We start from the raw sequence: 21,240 nt of genomic DNA, 5'->3' as shown, positions 1-21,240 counted from the left end.
AGTGACAGGAACTCTCATGAATTCTTGGTGGAAGTGTATGTTGCCAACTACTTTAGAAAACAGTTTGCATTCTGACCTTCAAGATGGCGTAGGAGTAAGACGTGGAGATCACCTTCCTCCCCACAAATACATCAGAAATACATCTACATGTGGAACAACTCCTACAGAACACCTACTGAACCCTGACAGAAGACCTCAGACATCCCAAAAGGCAAGAAACTCCCCACATACTTGGGTAAGGCAAAAGAAAAAACAGAGACAAAAGAATAGGGACGGGACCCGCACCAGTGGGAGGGAGCTGTGAAGGAGGAAAGGTTTCCACACACTAGAAGCCCCTTCACTGGCAGAGACTGCAGGTGGCAGAGGGGGGAAGCTTCGGAGCCACGGAGGAGAGCGCAGCAACAGGGGTGCAGAGGGCAAAGCGGAGAGATTCCTGCCCAGGGGATTGGTGCCAACCAGCACTCACCAGCCTGAGAGGCTTGTCTGCTCATCCGCTGGACAGGGTGGGTAGGGGCTGGGAGCTGAGGCTTGGGCTTCAGAGGCCAGACCCCAGGGAGAGGACTGGGGCTGGCTGCATGAACACAGCCTGAAGGGGGCTAGTGCACCACAGCTAGCCGTAAGGGAGTTTGGGGAAAAGTTTGGAACTACCTAAGAGTCGAGAGACTATTGTTTCAGGGTGCGCAAGGATAGGGGATTCAGAGCACCGCCTAAACGAGCTCCAGAGATGGGAGCGAGCCGCGACTATCAGCTTGGACACCAGAGATGGGATGAAACACTAAGGCTGCTGCTGCAGCCACCAAGAAGCCTGTGTGCAAGCAAGGTCTCTATCCACACCTCACCTCCCGGGAGCCTGTGCAGCCCGCCACTGCCAGGGTCCTGTGATCCAGGGACAAGTTCCCTGGGAGAACACACGGCGTGCCTCAGGCTGTTGCAACGTCAGGCCAGCCTCTGCCGCTTCAGGCTCGCCCCGCATTCCGTACTCCTCCCTCCCCCCGGCCTGAGTGAGCCAGAGCCCCCTAATCATCTGCTCCTTTAACTCCCTCCTGTCTGGGTGAAGAACAGATGCCAGAGTGTGACCTACACGAAGAGGCAGGGCCAGATCCAAAGCTGAACCCCGGGAGCTGTGCGAACAAAGAAGAGAAAGGGAAATCTCTCCGTGCAGCCTCAGGAGCTGCAGATTAAATCTCCACAGCCAACTTGATGCACGCTGCATCTCTGGAATACCTGAATAGACAATGAATTATCCCCAAACTGAAGCAGAGGACTTCGGGAGCAACTGTAGACTTGGGGTTTGCTTTCTGCATCTAATTTGTTTCTATTTTTATGTTTATCTTGGTTTAGTATTTAGAGCTTATTATCACTGGTAGATTTGTTTATAGATTTGGTTGCTCTCTTCCATTTTTTTATATATATTTTTTTCCTATTTCTCTTTTTGTGAGTGTGTATGTTTCTTTGTGTGATTTTGTCTGTATAGGTTGGATTTTACCATTTGTCCTAGGGTTCTGTCTGTCCATTTTTTGCTAGTATAGTTTTTAGTGCCTGTTATCATTGGTGTATTTGTTTATTGGTTTAGTTGCTCTCTTCTTTTTTTTTAATTACTATTTTATTTTAATAATATTTTTTTATTTTAAAAAATTTATTTTATTTTTTCTTTCTTTCTTTCTTTTTTCTTTTCTCCCTTTTCTTCTGAGCCCTGTGGCTGACAGGGTCTTGGTGCTCCAGCCAAGTGTGAGACCTGAGCCTCTGAGGTGGGAAAGCTGAGTTCAGGACATTGGTCTACCAGAGACCTCCCGGCCCTTTGTAATATCAATTGGTGAGAGGTCTCCCAATCTCCATCTCAATGCTAAGACCCAGCTCCACTCAATGACCAGCAAGCTCCAGTGCTGGACACCCCATGCCAAACAACAAGCAAGACAGAAACACAACCCCATCCATTAGCAGAGAGGCTGCTTAAAGTCAAACTAAGTTCACAGACACTTCAAAACACACCACCGGATGTGGTCCTGCCCACCAGAAAGACAAGATCCAGCCTCATCCACCAGAACATGGGCATCAGTCCCCTCCACCAGGAGCCTACACAACCCAAGGAACCAACCTTACCCACTGCAGGCAGACACCAAAAACCATGGGAACTACGAATGTGCAGCCTGTGAAAAGGAGACCCCAAACACAGTAAGTTACTAAGTTAAGCAAAATGAGAAGACAGAGAAATATGCAGTAGATGGAGGATCAAGGTAAAAACCCACCAGACCAAACAAATGAAGAGGAAATAGGCAGTCTACCTGAAAAAGAATTCAGAGTAATGATAGTAAAGATGATCCAAAATCTTGGAAATAGAACAGAGAAAATTAAAAAAAAAAGTTTAACAAGGACCTAGAAGAACTAAAGAGCAAACAAACAATGATGAAAAACACAATAAGTGAAATTAAAAATTCTCTAGAAGGAATCAACAGCAGAATACCTGAGGCAGAAGAACGGATAAGGGACCTGAAAGTTAAAATAGTGGAAATAACTACTGCAGAGCAGAATAAAGAAAAATGAATGAAAATAATTGAGAACAGTCTCAGAGACCTTTGGGACAACATTAAACACCCCAACATTCGAATTATAGGGGTCCCGGAAAAAGAAGAGAAAAAGAAAGGGTCTGAGAAAATATTTGAAGAGATTACAATTGGAAACTTCCCTAACATGGGAAAGAAAATAGTCAATCAAGTCCAGGAAGCACAGAGTCCCATACAGGATAAATCCAAGGAGAAACACGCCAAGCACACACTTAATCAAACTATCAAAAATTAAATACAAAGAAAAAATATTAAAAGCAGCAAGGGAAAAGCAACCAATAATATACAAAGGAATCCCATAAGGTTAACAGCTAATCTTTCAGCAGGAACTCTGCAAGCCAGAAGGGAGTGGCAAGACATATTTAAAGTCATGAAAGGGAAAAACCTACAACCAAGATTACTCTACCCAGCAAGGATCTCATTCAGATTTGACGGAGAAATTAAAACCTTTACAGACAAGCAAAAGCTAAGAAAATTCAGCACCACCAAACCAGCTTTACAACAAATGTTAAAGGAACTTCCCTAGGCAGAAAACACCACCAAAAGGCATAGACTGGCTGAATGGATACAAAAACAAGACCCATATATGTGCTGTCTACAAGACACTCACTTCAGACCTAGGAACACATACAGACTGAAAGTGAGTGGATGGAAAAAGATATTCCATGGAAATGGAATCAAAAGAAAACTATTCTCATATTAAAATAGACTTTAAAATAAAGGCTATTACAAGAGACAAAGAAGGACACTACATAATGATCAAGGGATCAATCCAAGAAGAAGATATAACAATTGTAAATATTTATGCACCCAACATAGGAGCACCGAAATACATAAGGCAAATGCTAACAGCCATAAAAGGGGAAATCGACAGTAACACAATAATAGTAGGAGACTTTAACACCTCACTTTCACCAATGGAAAGATCATCCAAAATGAAACTAAATGAGGAAACACAAGCTTTAAATAACATATTATACAAGATGCATTTAACTGATATTTATAGGACATTCCATCCAAAACAAGAGAATACACTTTCTTCTCAAGTGCTCATGAAATCCTCTTCAGGATAGAACATATCTTGGGTCACAAATCAAGCCTTGGTAGATCTAAGAAAATTGAAATCATATCAAGTATCTTCTCCGACTATGTATCAGTTATAGGACAAAAAGTGTAAAAAATACAAACACATGGAGGCTAAACAATACGTTACTAAATAACCAAGAGATCAGTGAAGAAATCAAAGAGGAAATCAAAAAATACCTAGAAACAAATGACAATGAAAACATGATCCAACACCTATGGGATGCAGCAAAAGCAGTTCTAAAAGGCAAGTTTATGAAATACAATCCTACATCAAGAAACAAGAAAAGTCTCAAATGAACAATCTAAACTTACATCTAAAGCAATTAGAGAAAGAAGAACAAAAAACACCCTAAGTTAGCAGAAGGAAAGAAATCATAAAAATCAGATCAGAAATAAATGAAAATGAAATGAAGGAAAGAATAGCAAAGATCCATAAAACTAAAACCTGGTTCTTTGAGAAATTAAACAAAATTGATAAACCGTTAGCCAGACTCATCAAAAAAGAAGGGAGAATACTTAAATCAACCGAATTAGAAATGAAAAAGGGGAAGTAAAAACTGACACCACAGAAATACAATGGATCATGAGAGATTATTACAAGCTACTACATGCCAATAAAATGGACAAACTGGAAGAAATGGACAAATTCTTAGATAAGCACAACCTTCCAAGATTGAACCAGGAATAAATAGAAAATATAAACAGACCTATCACAAGCACTGAATTTGAAACTGTGATTAAAAATCTTCCAACAAACAAAAGCCCAGGACCAGATGGCTTCACAGGTGAATTCTATCAAACACTTATAAAAGAGCTAACACTTATTCTTCTCAAACTCTTCCAAAATATAGCAGAGGGAGGAACACTCCCAAACTCATTCTATGAAGCCACCATCACCCTGATACCAAAACCAGACAAAGATGTCACAAAAAAAGAAAACTATAAGCCAATATCACTGATGAATGTAGATGCAAAAATCCACAACAAAGTACTAGCAAACAGAATCCACCAACACATTAAAAGGATCATACACCATGATCAAGTGGGGTTTTTCCCAGGAATGCAAGGATTCTTCAATATATACACATCAATCAATGTGATAAACCATATTAACAAATTGAAGGATAAAAACCATATGATAATATCAATAGATACATAAAAAGCTTTCAACAAAATTCAACACCCATTTATGATAAAAACCCTCCAGAAAGCAGGCAGAGGGAATTTACCTCAACATAAGAAAGGAAATATATGACAAACCCACAGCCATCATCGTTCTCAATAGTGAAAAACTGAAACTATTTCCACTAAGATCAGGAACAAGTCAAGGTTGCCCAGTCTCACCACTATTATTCAACATAGTTTTGGAAGTTTTAGCCAAGGCAATCAGAGAAGAAAAATAAATAAAAGGAATCCAAATTGGAAAAGAAAAAGTAAATCTGTCACTGTTTGCAGATGACAAGATACTATACATAGAGAATCCTAAAGATGTTACCAGAAATCTACCAGAGCTAATCAATGAATTTAGTAAAGTAGCAGGATACAAAATTAATGCACAGAAATCTCTTGCATTCCTACACACTAATGATGAAAAATCTGAAAGAGAAATTAAGGAAACACTCCCATTCACCATTGCAACAAAAAGAATAAAATATCTAGGAATAAACCTACCTAAGAAGGCAAAAGACCTGTATGCAGAAAATTATAAGACACTGATGAAAGAAATTAAAGATGATACCAACAGATGGAGAGATACACCATGTTCTTGGATTGGAAGAATCAACATTGTGAAAATGACTATAGTACCCAAAGCAATCTACAGATTCAATGCAATCCCTATGAAACTACCAAATGTGTTTTGCACAGAACTGGAACAAAAAATTTCACAATTTGTATGGAAATGCAAAAGACCCCGAATAGCCAAAGCAATCATGAGAAAGAAAATTGGAGTTGGAGGAATCAGGGTCCCTGACTTCAGACTATACTACAAAGCTACAGTAATCAAGACAGTATCATACTGGCACAAAAACAGAAATGTAGATCAATGGAACAGGAGAGAAACCTGAGAGATAAACCCATGCATATATGGTCACCTTATCTTTGATAAAGGAGGCAAGAATATACAGTGGAGAAAAGACAGCCTCTTCAATAAGTGGTGCTGGGAAAACTGGAGAGCTACATGAAAAAGAATGAAAGTAGAACACTCCCTAACACCGTATACAAAAATAAGCTCCAGTTGGATTAAAGACCTTAACGTAAGGCCAGACACTATAAAACTCTTAGACAAAAACATAGGCAGAACACTCTATGATATAAATCACAGCAAGATCCTTTTTCACCCACCTCCTAGAGCAATGGAAATAAAAACAGAAATAAACAAATGTGACCTAATGAAACTTCAAAGCTTTTGCACAGCAAAGGAAACCTTAAACAAGATGAAAAGACAACCTTAAAATGGGAGAAAATATTTGCAAATGAAGCAAGAGACAAAGGATTAATCTCCAAAATAAAATATATAAGCAGCTCATGCAGCTCAATATCAAAAAAACAAACAACCCAATCCAAAAATGGGCAGAAGACCTAAATAGACATTTCTCCAAAGAAGATATACAGATTGCCAACAAACACATGAAAGGATGCTGAACATCACTAATCATTAGAGAAATGCAAGTCAAAACTACAATGAGGTATCACCTCCCACCAGTCAGAATGGCCATCATCAAAAAGTCTACAAACAATAAATGCTGGAGAAGGTGTGGAGAAAAGGGAACCCTCTTGCACTGTTGGTGGGAATGTAAATTGATACAGCCACTGTGGAGAACAGTATGGAGGTTCCTTAAAAAACTAAAAATAGAACTACCATACAACCCGGCAATCCCACTACTGGGCATATACCCTGAGAAAACCATAATTCAAAAAGAATTGCAGCACTATTTACAATAGCCAGGACATGGAATCAACCTAAGTGTTCATCGGCAGATGAATGGGTAAAGAGGATGTGGCACATATATACAATGGAATATTACTCAGCCATAAAAAGAAATGAAATTGATTATTTTTAGTGAGGTGGATGGACCTAGAGTCGATCATACAGAGTGAAGTAAGTCAGGACGAGAAAAACAAATACCGCATGCTAACACATATATATGGAAGCTAAAAAAAAAAAAAAAAAAAAATGGTTCGGAAGAACCTAGGGGCAGGACAGGAATAAACACACAAATGTAAAGAATGGACTTGAGGACACAGGGAGGGGGAAGTGTAAGCTGGGACAAAGTGAGAGAGTGGTATGGACATATATACACTACCAAATGTTAAATAGATAGATAGTGGGAACCAGCTACAACAGGGAGATCAGGTCAGTACTTTGTGACCACCTAGAGGGGTGGGTTAGGGAGGGTGGGAGGTGGACGCAAGAGGGAGGGGATATGGCGGTATATGTATACAAATAGTTGATTCACTTTGTTATAAAGCAGAAACTAACACACCATTGTAAAGCAATTATACTCCAATAAAGATGTTAAAAAAGGAATAAATTAAAAAATAAAAGAAAAAAATAAAAGCAAATACTTTGCATCATCTGACAAAGATAAAGCTGTGCAAACCCTATGACGTCTGGGGAAATATGAAAATATTCACCACGATATATGTGCAAAAATGTACCATGTGGCATTTTTCATGATAGCTAAAAGCCAGAAAGAATTCAAACATCTACAAACATAAAGTTGTAGAATACTATATATTTAAAAAATGAAAATGACTAAATTATAACTACATGCAATAACATGGATAAATCTTATTAACAAAATCTTGTTGAGCACAAGAACCCGTATCCCAAATAATACAATGGTATGATTTCATTCATAAACATTTCCAAAACAAGCAAAGCTAAAGCATCTTATTTGGGTATGTGGACATAAATAGTAAAAATTGAAATAATAACAAAGAAATATCCTTAAAATCAGGATGAGGGTTTTGGCCATCATCAGGAAAGGGTACACAAGGGTTTCTAGGATGCTGGCAGTATAATGTTTTTCTTTATCATTGGTGAATTACCTGGCTCACATTTATTTTGTTTTGTTGATGAGAAAGTACCCAGGGTGATGTTTCATATGATTTTACATCAGGAGACCTCCAATATTAAGGTGCTTCTGTAATCCACATTCATAACTATGTTGTATAGTCTTTGTTTTCTCCTCTATATCTACTCTTCATCTTTGTCCATCCTGAGAGGCTATTTTGGATCAATAACTATCTCTCGTGTCCTCTAGCTTTCTGTGGACTTGACCAATGAGACATTGCAGCAGGAATGAGTGCGTGATACTGTTACCCTTGGCTTTTTACGACCTCAAATTCCCAATAAGTAGTTCTCATCTATAACTATGCCCACTTTTCCTCTTACTGGATGACTGCTGTTCCCCTCCCTTGCAGTTGGGAGTGCTAACACCACTCTCTATTTCTAGCTCTCTATTTCTGCTCCTATGATTATAAATAGACCCTCCACTGAACTCTACTCAAATAGTCATATATTTGAGTATGGCTCTCAGTTTCCTGTCAATTAGTTTTCTGACTAACACAATACTGCTTTTCTTCTTCTTGGTCGAATCAAAATGGAAAAAAAAAAGTTTCTAATCACTTTAGCTGGAATTCCAAATTCCAGTAACACACATTGTTAATGCTTTATGATTTGGCAATCAAATAGATCCTCCATTGATTTTTATGTTTCATGAAATCATACAGTTCTTGAAAGCAGGACCATCTCATGGTTCTATCCCGCACATAGCATTTAGCAGAGTGCTAAATAGTCCATGGCATAAGAGTTCAGCATACACGTGCTGACTGATTCATCTCTTATGTTTTCATTTAATATGGTTTATTTGGCAACTAGGGGACATGTTTCCCACAAATAAATTTTTCCCTAATTCTATCATTTAATAAGTGACTACTAAAATTTTCCTTTGTGGTCGTCTCATTTGTATTATTATATGTTTACATGTTATAACAAAATAATGCTATTAGACATTGTTTGTATGCTATTATAAGGGGAAAATTATTACTTATATTGATGCCATAGGAAATTAGAGGAATGTAACTCACTATAACTTAAACATCCACTGTAAATAGAAAGATGAGATTTTCATTATTTTATTAGAATATAATAAGCCAGCATTTCATCTTATAAGCCCATATAGTATCTAATATTGTAACTGAGTAGAATTAGGTTTCATTTATAATATATTAGGTATTGAATAAAACTGCATGTTGGGACTTCTAAATTAACTTTTAAAGTTATTTGAATAAGGCATAATTACTGCCAATCCAATCCTCGAGGTAATATTAATTTAGCATTTGTTTGTGTTTTAGTTTTGTATTTGCAGGAAAGCCACACTACTGCTGGGACTTATATTAGATAGAATTCGGGTTTGTTCAGTAGAACTTTGTTTCCACATTCAAGCAACCTAACAGGGACAAAGCAAAGCAGTCTTCAAGACAGTGGCTCTACCTGTCAGATGTAAATATTGCTATGATTTTTGTTTGTGACATATTTATTTGATTTGATTCCTATCTGAATACCTATTACAGAGTCATAGTGCCAGGTTTTATCTACATTACTTCAGGATAGAGCATAAAATGTAAACCATCTATGTGCTTCAAAATACTCAGATGTTAGGGGACCCAGAAGAGTGTATTCTGTTGAAGGTTAGTTCTGTCCAAGAGTGTGCCAGAGAGTCAGTGGATGGGCTGGATTTAATGTCTATTGGGTGAAGTTATGTGGTGGTTAGGGTCTTAAATAGAACATGGCAACAAAGAAGGTACAAAAAGCCTCCATCTAGTTTTTGTGATATACTGTATGTATAAAATAAAAGAAAGTTTTGAAAGCTTCCCCAAGGCTAGTGATTTAGTGAATTATAAAAATAACCTGCTCAATTGCAAAGGGCAATGGGATAAGAACTGAAGGACCATGAGCAAATATGGCAGAGAGATTCTAAACATCTCATTGAGCTTAAGGTGCTTAATGCAGACAATAGCTGTCCTTAAATTCTCTTCATTTTACTCTGCGATGTATGAGACTATGTGTGTAAGTGTTGTTTGTACCTTTAAAATACACCGTTTTGTTAGACTGCAGGTTCAAGGGCAGCGTACGATTTCTGGGAGAATATAGAACTGACAAGTACAAGGCCAGGTCCTCCAAAGACTAGAAATACAGTGATTACCCAGCCAGGGCTTCAGTCACAAGGAAACAACTCAGCTTTCCAATTTATTACTAAACCAAAATAAAATTTTGAATGTTAAAAAAATTAATTGTAAGAATGTAGACTAGAGGATACTCAGAATTTCACACACACACAAAACCCTGGTCTTTTGTGTTAACCACAAATTCAGTGTGTCAGTATTGTGAAATAGCTGCTAGAATTTAGTGCAGGTTACATAACACTGATAGAAGAAGAATGTTTCTCTTCCTCTAGCCTGTACAGAGAAATGGGGATAATGGTAATAATAATTACACCAGCAAGGTTTTAGTGTAAAATTCACTTTTGCATACATTATCCCATTTTAGCATAGATGCTTACAGATTTTTTATATCTAGATGGGTGTCATAAAATAAGTGATGTGGAAACCAAAAAAAAAAAAAAAAAAAAAAAAAACCAAAGAAAGAAAAACCCCAAACACAAAACACTTTAGGCAGTGGTTTCAAGGCAGCAGTGTAGGTTTTAAAGTATGGTCCTTGGACTTGTTAAAGTTTTTAATTTTCATTCAGGTTATTGAAAAGTAAAATGAATTTTCATAATAATACTAAGAAATTATTTGCATTTTGCAATGTATTGACATTTTAACTGATGATGCAAAAGCAGCAGTGGGTAAAGTTTCTGATGCTTTTGCCTGAATCAAAGCAGTGGTACAAAACTATACTATTAGCCATTTTATTCTTCTCTGTCAGGTACTCACATGAAAAAAAAATGCCAGGTTAACGTAAGAATTTTTGTCTTTGAATTATTTGTATTAAATATCAACCCTTGGGTACGTCTCCTTATAGTCTGGGCAATGAAATAAGTACACATAAAGCATTTCTGCTACCTACCAAAGTGAACCAATATTTTCCAAATGAACAAGGCATGATGTTTCAAAAGCTTCAAATTATGCATGGGTAAAAGATCCATTCAAAGTAAAAGTTAGACCAATAGATCTTAATGGAACAGGATTTAAAAGTTCATTAGTACACTTTTGGATTCCATCTTACAACCTTTAAGGAACTATTTGTCAAGTTTGGATGTAGTATCAAAGATCAAGAGTCACAACTGCTTGAAGAGGAAGATGCCCTTCCCTTTTTCAACTATATGTCTCTCTGAGGCTGGATTTTCATTAAAACAACACAGATTGAAGGCAAAGAAGATATGAGAATCCAGCCATCTGGAGACATTAAACAAATCTGAGATGTATAAAAACAATGCCATTTTTCTCAGGAATTTAATTTTTTTGAATATATAGTTATTTCTCCTAAAAAGTACACTAGTTGTGTTAATAGGTAATAGGTTTATTATTTTTGTTTTATAGGAATTAATAACAGTGCTTAAGTTTTCTGTTTTAATTTTTAATATGGTAAATATCAGTACACACAACTCACATACAGGAAAATTATTGGAGGTTCTCAACAGTTTTCGGAGTTTAAAGGAGTCCTGAGACTACAACATTTGAGGAGTGCTTGCCTAAGTAAACCTAACAGAAGAATAATGAGACAACATGGTAGCTGTCATTAAATGTTTGAGAAGCTACCTTGGACATCTTTTGTTTTTACCTGCACAGCATCCAATTCCTGTTTTTCTGAGAAAAGCACACCTGTTTTCCTCTGAGGAGTCATATCGCTTCTCTATTTTAATTGGGGTCTATCTTAACCCCTACCTGCAGGGGTAGATATTCTACCTCAGTATAGCCAATTAGTATATTTTTCATAAACCCCATCTCCTTCTCTCACAGCTAGAGTGATTAATCAAAAATGGGTATAAGTGAGGGCTTCCCTGGTGGCGCAGTGGTTCGGAGTCCGCCTGCCAATGCAGGGGACGCGGGTTTGTGCCCCGGTCCGGGAAGATCCCACATGCCGCGGAGCAGCTGGGCCCGTGAGCCATGGCCGCTGAGCCTGCGCGTCCGGAGCCTCTGCTCCACAGCGGGAGAGGCCGCAGCGGTGAGAGGCCCGCGTACCGGAAAAAAAAAAAAAAAAAAAATGGGTATAACTCAAGTCTCAGACTTTTGCAGGAAGCCTTGGAGGAGAGATGGGGTTAATAACCCACTGGTCTTTTTGGCTAGAACTGCTGTTTGGCATCATGGTCATCATCCGGACACACCTTTCTCAAAGCAAAAGGATTGCAGAAGAAGATAGAGAGATGGAGAGAGACATAACTCTAATCTTATCATTTGAGAACCTGGCTCCAACCATGGTAGTTTTATGAGGCTGTAAATTCCCTATCTGATAAAAATCAGTTTGACTTGGATTTCTCTCATTTATGTCTGAAAAGATCCTACTGAGTATTGTTCCAGAAGCAATATGAATCATGACTGACCAGCTTTATTCTTAATATAAGAAAGAAAATTCGGACAATCAGTGCTGTTTCAGTCATTGCAAAAATTGCACCAAAGGATGATCTAATTTTGAGTTGGAAGAACACTTAGGGATGAAAGGAATAAACACCTTTATTTTAGGAGTAAAGAAATTTACTCCTGAAGATTTTTTGTTATTTCCAATACCTAAGATTCAGATTTTTTGTTATTTCCAATGCCTAATTAGTGGTAGATTAAGAAATAAGCTCAGTATCATTTAAGTATTTATGAACATCCAATGACCATTTTTCAGTGATAGAACAGATATAAAGGATTGCAAAAACACTGGTGAGGACCTATATAATTTCAAGATTATAGAAGTCATATCAAATGAGATGAAATAAAGTGGGGAGTTTAAGGAAGTATCCAGAAAATCTAAAAGAATAATACCTGCTATGAACAAGAAGAGTGGTTGCCACAAGGTCTATTACTGTTGTTTACTATGATTGAGAATTAAAATACAGTAACTGTTCAGCAGTCGAGTTTTTTGCTTAGGTCTACACAAAATTACTCTTATGTAATTTCTCCTAGTCATTGAAAAGTCAGTTTTCAAGATTATTCTTAAGAAAGTTTGCTGATTTTACACACACACACACACACATACACACCCTGATTAATACAATATATACGATGATGAACATTTAGCGAGTTTAGTAATTTTTCTGAGTTTTTCCTCTATATTGAATCAGTTTTTCCAATATATAAGCTTTTCATTTATTGTAATTCAGTGGAAGTCTAGGAAATATTCGTTATTTCAATCTCCTAGTGTCATATGTACTGCATTAAATCAACACCAGTTTAACTTGAACTGTGCCGTGCATGTACACATGAGTACTGGAGTAAAATGTGGGGTTGTTTGAAGACTTTGCCCTTTTGTGCACTAGGGCATGGTGTTCCAGAACACATTATTTTATTACTATTCTATTGCTCTGTACTTTTCTTTTTATGCTGTTCTGACTTGAATGTAGTTTTCTTTAAAATATGAAACGAACAGTTTCATCTTTTGACAACTGTACTCTTTTCTTCCCAGATATTGATCATTCAGATATCCCAACTAAACTCTCACTAAATTATTTTCATTCTCTTGGAAGGAAGGGCCTTAAATTATTAAAAACTCGGTGTAGACAATTTTTCCAGTCACTAATATTTGATATCCTATAAGTCCAAGAATACTAATCTACCCAAAAAAAGAAAAAACAAACAAATGAATTTCTTATTTGGAAACATAAGAAACATAATAAATTCAGTAAAACAAGAAAAATAATACTGAATACCTTAGGGCACAAATTTAATTTATTTCAGATTTACCCAGCAGTGCTGTGATTCTGTTGATGAAAGGTGAAGCTCAACTCTGAAGATACAGGTATAGCAAATCAAGTTGAGATGAGAAAAAAAGCCAAATAAGGAAAGAGGGTAAAAAATGTCAGTAATTCTATGTCGTCATCCATTGCTTCATCTATAGCAATGGTTCAAAAACTTCAGAGCTACTTGAAGACCTTGTTAAATATTTAGACATGGGTTGTAAATATTTTGATTCTGTGAATTTTAGTCACAGCCTAAGAATTCTTTTTAGTCAGAGCCTAAGAATCTGCATTTTTTTTACTAATATCCCAGAGAATTTTGATAGAGATAATTCAAATGTTACATCAGGCAGAACAAACCTATATAGTCCATATATGAAACCCAGTTAAATCGTGTAAATTACGTATAATAGTTCTTTAGCTTACAAAAGAGAAAGTAAAGGGTATTCAGGAAATAAGCCCCCAATCGAATGTCCATTCTGTGTGTTTGATTTGCCAAAACTCTCTCAATGGAAATACAAGAAAAAAATCAAACAAATGAGAGAGACAGAAATAGAGAGAGACTTGCTTGAAAAACAGAGTGAAATGCCTTTTTCTCATCTTGGTGACTTCTGTCTAGGGCTAAATCCCTTATAAATTGCAGTTGTACTGTAATTGATTTCATTCTTAACAAAACATCAAATCCTCTTGGGAAAAAACAAAGGAAAGTGAGATTAGCTAAGGAAACAGAAAAAAATTTTTCTATTTCAATGATTAAAATTTATGCCTCAGGAATTAAGCAGGCTTGATGCTTTCCTGGATTTACAGCATTTCATTTGTTACTGTCATTAGCTTTAACTGCTTTGGGAAAATTTAACAACAGAACTATAGCATGGCTTACAACCATCATGAGCTACAAAGATTCAAGAGCATGCGAAACGTTTCCTTGCAAACTCTGCTTTAATAGGATTACATGGATAACGTCTTTGAATATTTATTCCCTCTACAAATCAGGTAGGATGCATTTTAATGACATATTTAAAATGTTGTCATCTTACGGCTGAAGACGACACCTAGAAGCGTGTACATTTTCGAAAAGCAATGAATCACAAGCCTCAAAAACTTTCTTGAAAATAGGAAGCTAATTTCAGGGTGCATGGTGTCATCTTCATTGAACATATTGAAAAGTAGAATTTATGAAATAATAGCATTGCATATCAGTTAAGCAGTAAATTGGAAAAATGAGATTAAACACAATCATAGGAACATAAAGCTAAAATGGGGCCCTTAATCTTTTGCAATATTTGCTATGAAACATTTTTTGGCTTCAGAAAGGACAGTTATGATACACAGTTGGATTGGTATCTGTCTCTCAGTTCTCATGCATAAAAAATAAACTGCCAATACATAATTAATGCAAATAATGAAACTGGAAACAAAATCTGAGGCCTTGTTCAGATTAATGCCAATTGCTTGACTTGCACGCGTCCTTGTCACTTACATTGAAATTTTACTAGATTTCCTTAATATCTTCCTATTTAAACATTTTTAATCCAAAAATTATGATGTTATGAATTTAGGCATTCTGTGTTGATGCATATGATTTTAATGTCAGAAAACTTGCTTGAAGCTTCTACAATCAGGCTGGAGGTGACTTGAATAAAGTTGTTAACTAATGAACAGAGTCGTTAATATTAATCTGCATATGCTCATCACTCTCCTGAAGGACATTTATTCAACTTTGAGTTGCAAAGCTAATTGAAAGTCATGGTAGGTTGATAAACATTGGAAGTAAGGCTCATATTGTCATAGCATTTATTCCTATTTCATTAATTTTGTAATGAAGAAATATCTGAATGCTTTCTCTCTGTAAATAGTACGTTTCTTATATGACTGAACCATAATTTTTATGGAAAATTGGCCACTATTTAAACAGCATCCCTATTTCTTTATAATTAAAATCCTGCTCACAATTAGAACTGGAAGAACCATTCTTCAGGAGTTATAATGAAAAGAAAGAATTATTAGGACTACATAGAATAAATAAAATATTTTAAAAACAAAACAGTAGTTAATAATGTGTGTTTATGTTTTTCCTTTTCCTATTATTAAATTACACTTTTAAAAGAGGTATCTGTTCGTTTATTTAACCATTGTTTAAATTCCCACTTGTATTAGTCGGCTTTGCTGCTAAACAGTCAACCCACACAGTGTTTTACAAGAACAGACATTGATGTAGTCCTTGCCTCCGTAGGTATTGGTGACTGCAGGTTATAGATGGCTGTTATGACTGCTTCATTCAGCATGACTTTGCTCAAAAAATCTCCCATTTTAAGACAAAGACTGAAAGAGAGAACACTATTTAGGGCATGCCCATTCTTCTGGCAGTGGGAATTAGCAAGAGACTAGACAAACCTTATGATCACATCTAAAGCTTCTCCTTAGTTGTAGTGTGTTTCAAATCCACTTACATTCCATTAATCAAAACATGTCACTAATTAAGCCCACTATTAATGAGATAGAAAGTGGACTCCAAGGGTGAAGTTTTTTTCCAAGTAAATCTACTTTGATATTCCAAAGGAAGGACAGTATTTATATACATCAACTTAACTGTAGAGGGAATTTTAAGTTAACAAAGCAAGATACAAAATTATGAATTTATAAGGAGATGTAAGTCACTCCATAAAACTAGAGATCACATCACTACTTGTGTATTTAAAATTAAACTCATCCAACTGACTAGAAGAAAAGCCTGAGATCAGAATTTTTACCTTGAGTCTCCTCTGTAATTTCCTAATTTTATAAATTGATATCATTCAGCATTTCTTTATTGTATATCTCTCCATCTGTCACAGGAAAATGAAACATACAGTTTAGGACTTTAGCTCACTGGTCCAGCATCAGTTCAGTTTCATTGTTGCTTCCTTTTAGATTATTTATTATCTGACTTCTTAGGCAAAAATCATATTTCAATTAACAGGTTGAGGTCATGTGCTGTAAGGTTGAGCCCTTATGTGGGTACCAGGATTGGTATCTCACCCTGGAAACCAGCACCTATTATTGTGTTTTCTTCTTCTGAAACTCCTAAATGTTGTGCTCTGGATGCTTTCTGTAAATTCTACTAAATATTTATCGCTGAAGCCCATATCACCCATCTAACTGCACCTTCCATATTATTCATCTTTTACTATCTCTTATCCTGCCTCTGCAGATTTACCTGGTCTTCACGTGTCACTTCTCTTGGTCGGGCATAATATAGCCTCAACCAAGCATGGAGTACATCATGAATTAGCAGCATGTCACAATTTTCTCTATTCATCCCCTGCCCCCTCCCCAAGTTCTACAAACAAATTTTGGATCCAGGATGGTGATAGTGGTTGGGGCATGTTCACATTTGTTCGTCACAGCAAATTAAAATAGATTTACTAGAGAATATTCTGACCAAGCTCCTTTTAATACATAAGGGTTTGAAACAATCTCAGGATGACAGGCGAAAGATGAGGATTCTATGGCATAAAAAAGCATTATACTAAAATATCCTCCTTGAATTCCAACAATATAATCCCATAGTTCTAACACTGAGCAAAATCCTGAAGTTGGCAGTTGTAGTTGGCTTGTTCCTACTGCTCTTTCCCAAGTCCTCAGACCTCAAAATACCTGCTGCTCATGAAACACCTACCCTATGTCTCATTCCTTTAAGACAAGACTCTTAAATGCAGGAAATATGAATATCAGGTGAATAACATTCTACCATGGAGTCAAGAGGGGCACCAGAATGAAGTGTGGAGAAATATTCAAGCCTAAGGGACTGGCTGGCATCCTATACTTCCCCTATCATTCACTCTACCTGTTCTATTGGTTGCATCCCTGATTAATGGTCTGTGACAGTAGGTTCTGTGTCTATCTTGCTCACTACTTTATCACCTGTTCCTTGCATGCCATATGACCTACGGTCTGATATATAAAGAAACGCCAAGTCCAACCGTCCTTTAGCCCTAGTCTAAGAAATGCTGATAATTCTTTACGTCATTGTAATGAAAATGAAAACGATTCCCATAAAGGTAGAGCTTGAAACTTGGGGGGAGAAGAAAAAATTTTTATTAAAAAAGTCAGCAGCAGTTAGATGTGAGTGGATACATAAAATATGTTGTTTGATAAAATGAGTCTTAGCTTCTTCGTCAGATAAAATGTTTTCTTTCAGAGTCACGAACATAAAGAGAGTCTAGAAAAATCATGTAGTTAGAAAACAGCTAGAGAATTGGAACATTACTGAACTCTGCCGGATAACAAATGATAACCCTGAGGATATAACTAAATGGGAGTAAACAGTACCTCAGACAACCTTTACAGTGGCACAGCAGAAAAAAGGAAGCTGTATATTTAATGTATTTTTGTGGAACAAATGCATAAGAATGTGTGATATGGGTAATTAAAACCAATGAATGTTTATATACCACTGTTTAGCAAATCCAAAATTGAGAGAATAAATGTAGTGGGCAACTAAGGTAGGGTCTTGTGTGACAACAGAAAAAAAAAAGAAATTAGAATGAGATTATGCTTTGAAAACATTAAGTTTTTTTATTCAGGCCCACTATAAAGTTTATAGGCCAAAGAGATAATATCATCAGATGGATTTTAAACTGTTTGACTCAAGAGACAAATAAAGACCTTAAATTGTTTGTCGTGCTTGGTACTGCCTATGGCTTTGGAAAAGAGAGATCAATAAAAGAAGCAAATAACCAGGGAAAGAATCAGTGGGGTTTTAAGGAATCTAAGTAGAAAGCTAGTGACAGATAAAGTTAATAATACTGTATAAAAGTGAAGAAAAAATTTCCCCTTCCACATTTACTAAATTCACGAGTGTGTAGGTCTTGCAAACAATGGGGCATATTTTGCATGCAGTAACCCAATACCTTTTCAAAAGAAAATTGAATATAAATTGTATAGTAGTAAAAATGTCTTAGCTATGATGACTGGAAATCTTGGAAGAAAGAATATGATGCTGGTTCACTAGCATCAACATCCTTGAAATAAGCTCAAGATCTCTACTCCAACTGGCCTCAGCTCTACCACTGAAACATTGTTCCTGTTACAGCTGACAGCTGATTCCAGATGGTGATTGCTGAAGTTTCCCACAAGGAAACGGGTGCGCCATGCCCTGGTAGATTTCCAGGAACCGTGCATGCCAAGAACATTTTGATTCTATGGAGGGAAGGGAATGGAAATGGATTGTAAAATATTCTACTTATGGAGAACAAAGCCGCTTGACTCACAAAATACTCCCATAAACTGTTGATCCAAACCACCCAGTGAGCCAGGGACCAAGTAGAGACATGACCATTCTCAGAAGCACGATCAAGAAATATTGAGAAGTAAACTTCCTATTTAGATTCAAGGGAATTTAAACTATCCTTTCTTTGATTGAAACTAAAAATTGTTTAGCTTTCTGGTGTCTGTACTCACCATTTCCATTCATATTCATTTTACTTTTAATGTTCCAAAAAACAGTTCCTACCTAGGTTCTCTCCGTGTTACTCCAGAAACAATTTCAAGTCCTTAACTTTTCTTTTCTTTTTTTTTGGCATAATGGCAACATTTGACACAATCGATCACTCATTTCTTAAACACCTTGAGCACAGCCTCGGAACTGAACACCACACTTTCTTGGCCATCTTTCCGAGCCAGTCACCCTCAAACTCCTTCACTGGCTTCTCCTCAACTCTCTGACTTCAAATGTTGGAGGGCTCCAGGGCTTAGTCTTCGAAAACATCCCGTACACACACACGCCTGAGATTATTCCATCCAGTAGCATGGCTTTAAAAGCCATTTATTTTCTGATGATTCACAAAATGTTATCTCTAGACCTCTTCCTTGAACTCCAGGTTTGTATACCCAATTGCTTAATCTACACTATGTCTCAAATTTGATACATCTAAATCTGAATCCTAATTGCCATAAACTGAAGGTTTGTGTCCCCTCAAAATTCATATGCTGAAACCAAATCCTTAATATGATGCTATTTGGAGGTGGGGCCTTTGGGAGGTGATTAGCTCATGAATGGGATTGGTGCCCTTATAAGAGAGGCCCCAGAGAACTCCTTTACCCCTTCTGCTGTGTGAGAACACAACAAAAATACAGCCATTTATGAACCAGGAAGCAGGCTCTCACCAGACACCCAATCTGCTGGCACCTTGATCTTAGAGACTTCCAGTCTCCAAAACTGTAAGAAACAAATTTCCATTGTTTGTAAGCCACCCAGTTTATATCAGCCAAAAAGATTAAGACATTGTTCTACAGTGTACAATCTTCCCTATCAGTACATAGCTCCATCTTATTGCTCAGGTTATGAACTTTCATGCCATCCTTGACTCCTCTTTTTTTCTCACAATTCACATCCAATCCATCAGGAAAAGCTTCAAAACGTGCCCAGGATCTGACAACACCTCACCACCTCCTCTGTGATACACTGGTCCATGTCCCAATTTTCTCTGCCTGAGTTACTACAGGGGTCTTTTAGCAGGTCTTCTCCCTAACTCTGCCCTCATCTCCCCACGGTTGATTCTCAACACAGCTGCCAGAATGCCTTTATTTTTAAATGCTCCATTATAGTATTCCTTTGATCAAATCTTCAGAGTCCTCCTACCTAATTCAGACTACCATCTAAGGTCCTTATAATAGAGTTTGGCCTCATATTTTATAGCTCTATCCTTTGACCTCTTGGTTCTTGAGTCCCAGAGGACACATTATTCCCTAAATACTCTCAAGTCAGGATAAGCACACCAGCTTTTCCATCTGCCTAAAATAATTCTCCCGAGATCTCCCTATGATTTGGATTCCCTTGTTCCTCAGGCCTTAGTTCAGTGAGGTCTTCCCTGATGTTCATATGTAAAGTGCCACTTCCACTATACTTATGAATATCTGAGAGACTACAGAGCTACACATTTATTTTTTTACTATCTCCCACACTATAATTAAACTCTGGGAAGACAAAGGTTTTTCTGTTTGTTTTTGTTGTTTTGTTCTGTTTTTCTGTTTCGTTCACTGATATTCCCAGCATCAAGGACAGTATCTAGCATCCAACATCTAAATGAATGTGTATTTTAAAAAATGTTTATACTAATACATTTTAAAATTAATATTTTATTAATTACTTCTTGTATATGAAGCAAAAAGCATACAATGAATAATAAATCAAATACCATTTTGCCTTCTACTCAAATAGCTATAAGAACATCATCTCTCTCTTTAAAATAACTGGTGTCCCTCACCTGAATTACATTTTCCTCCCTACACTTCAGAATAACTACTATTTTGACTTTTGTGCTTATGATTCCTTTGTTTTTCTTCACAGTTTAACATGCATGGATGAGTTGCTAAACAACATGTTATAGTTTTCATTTTTTCTTCTTATGTAAATGGAATCATATGGTACGCATTTTCTGCAACTTGCCTTATTTCACTCAACATCCATTTAGGATTCATCTGTCTATCCATTCATGGATTCCTCAAATATTTTGAGTACCTGCTACATGCCACGTACAACTCTATGATCTTAGGGCACATCAATGACCAAAGCAGACAAAGAGTCTATCACCATGGGGATCACATTATAGCAAAGGAAAATAAATACTAATAAGCATGAGTAAGTAAAATAAATTAAATATGTTGCATATTAAAGGTGAAACATACAGGAAAAAAGGAAAAATATACAGGAAAAAAATATA

The sequence above is a fragment of the Leucopleurus acutus genome (genome assembly GCF_964270905.1).
Source record: "Leucopleurus acutus genome assembly, chromosome: 15".
NCBI lineage: Eukaryota > Metazoa > Chordata > Mammalia > Artiodactyla > Delphinidae > Leucopleurus > Leucopleurus acutus.
This window is presented reverse-complemented; position numbering follows the sequence as displayed.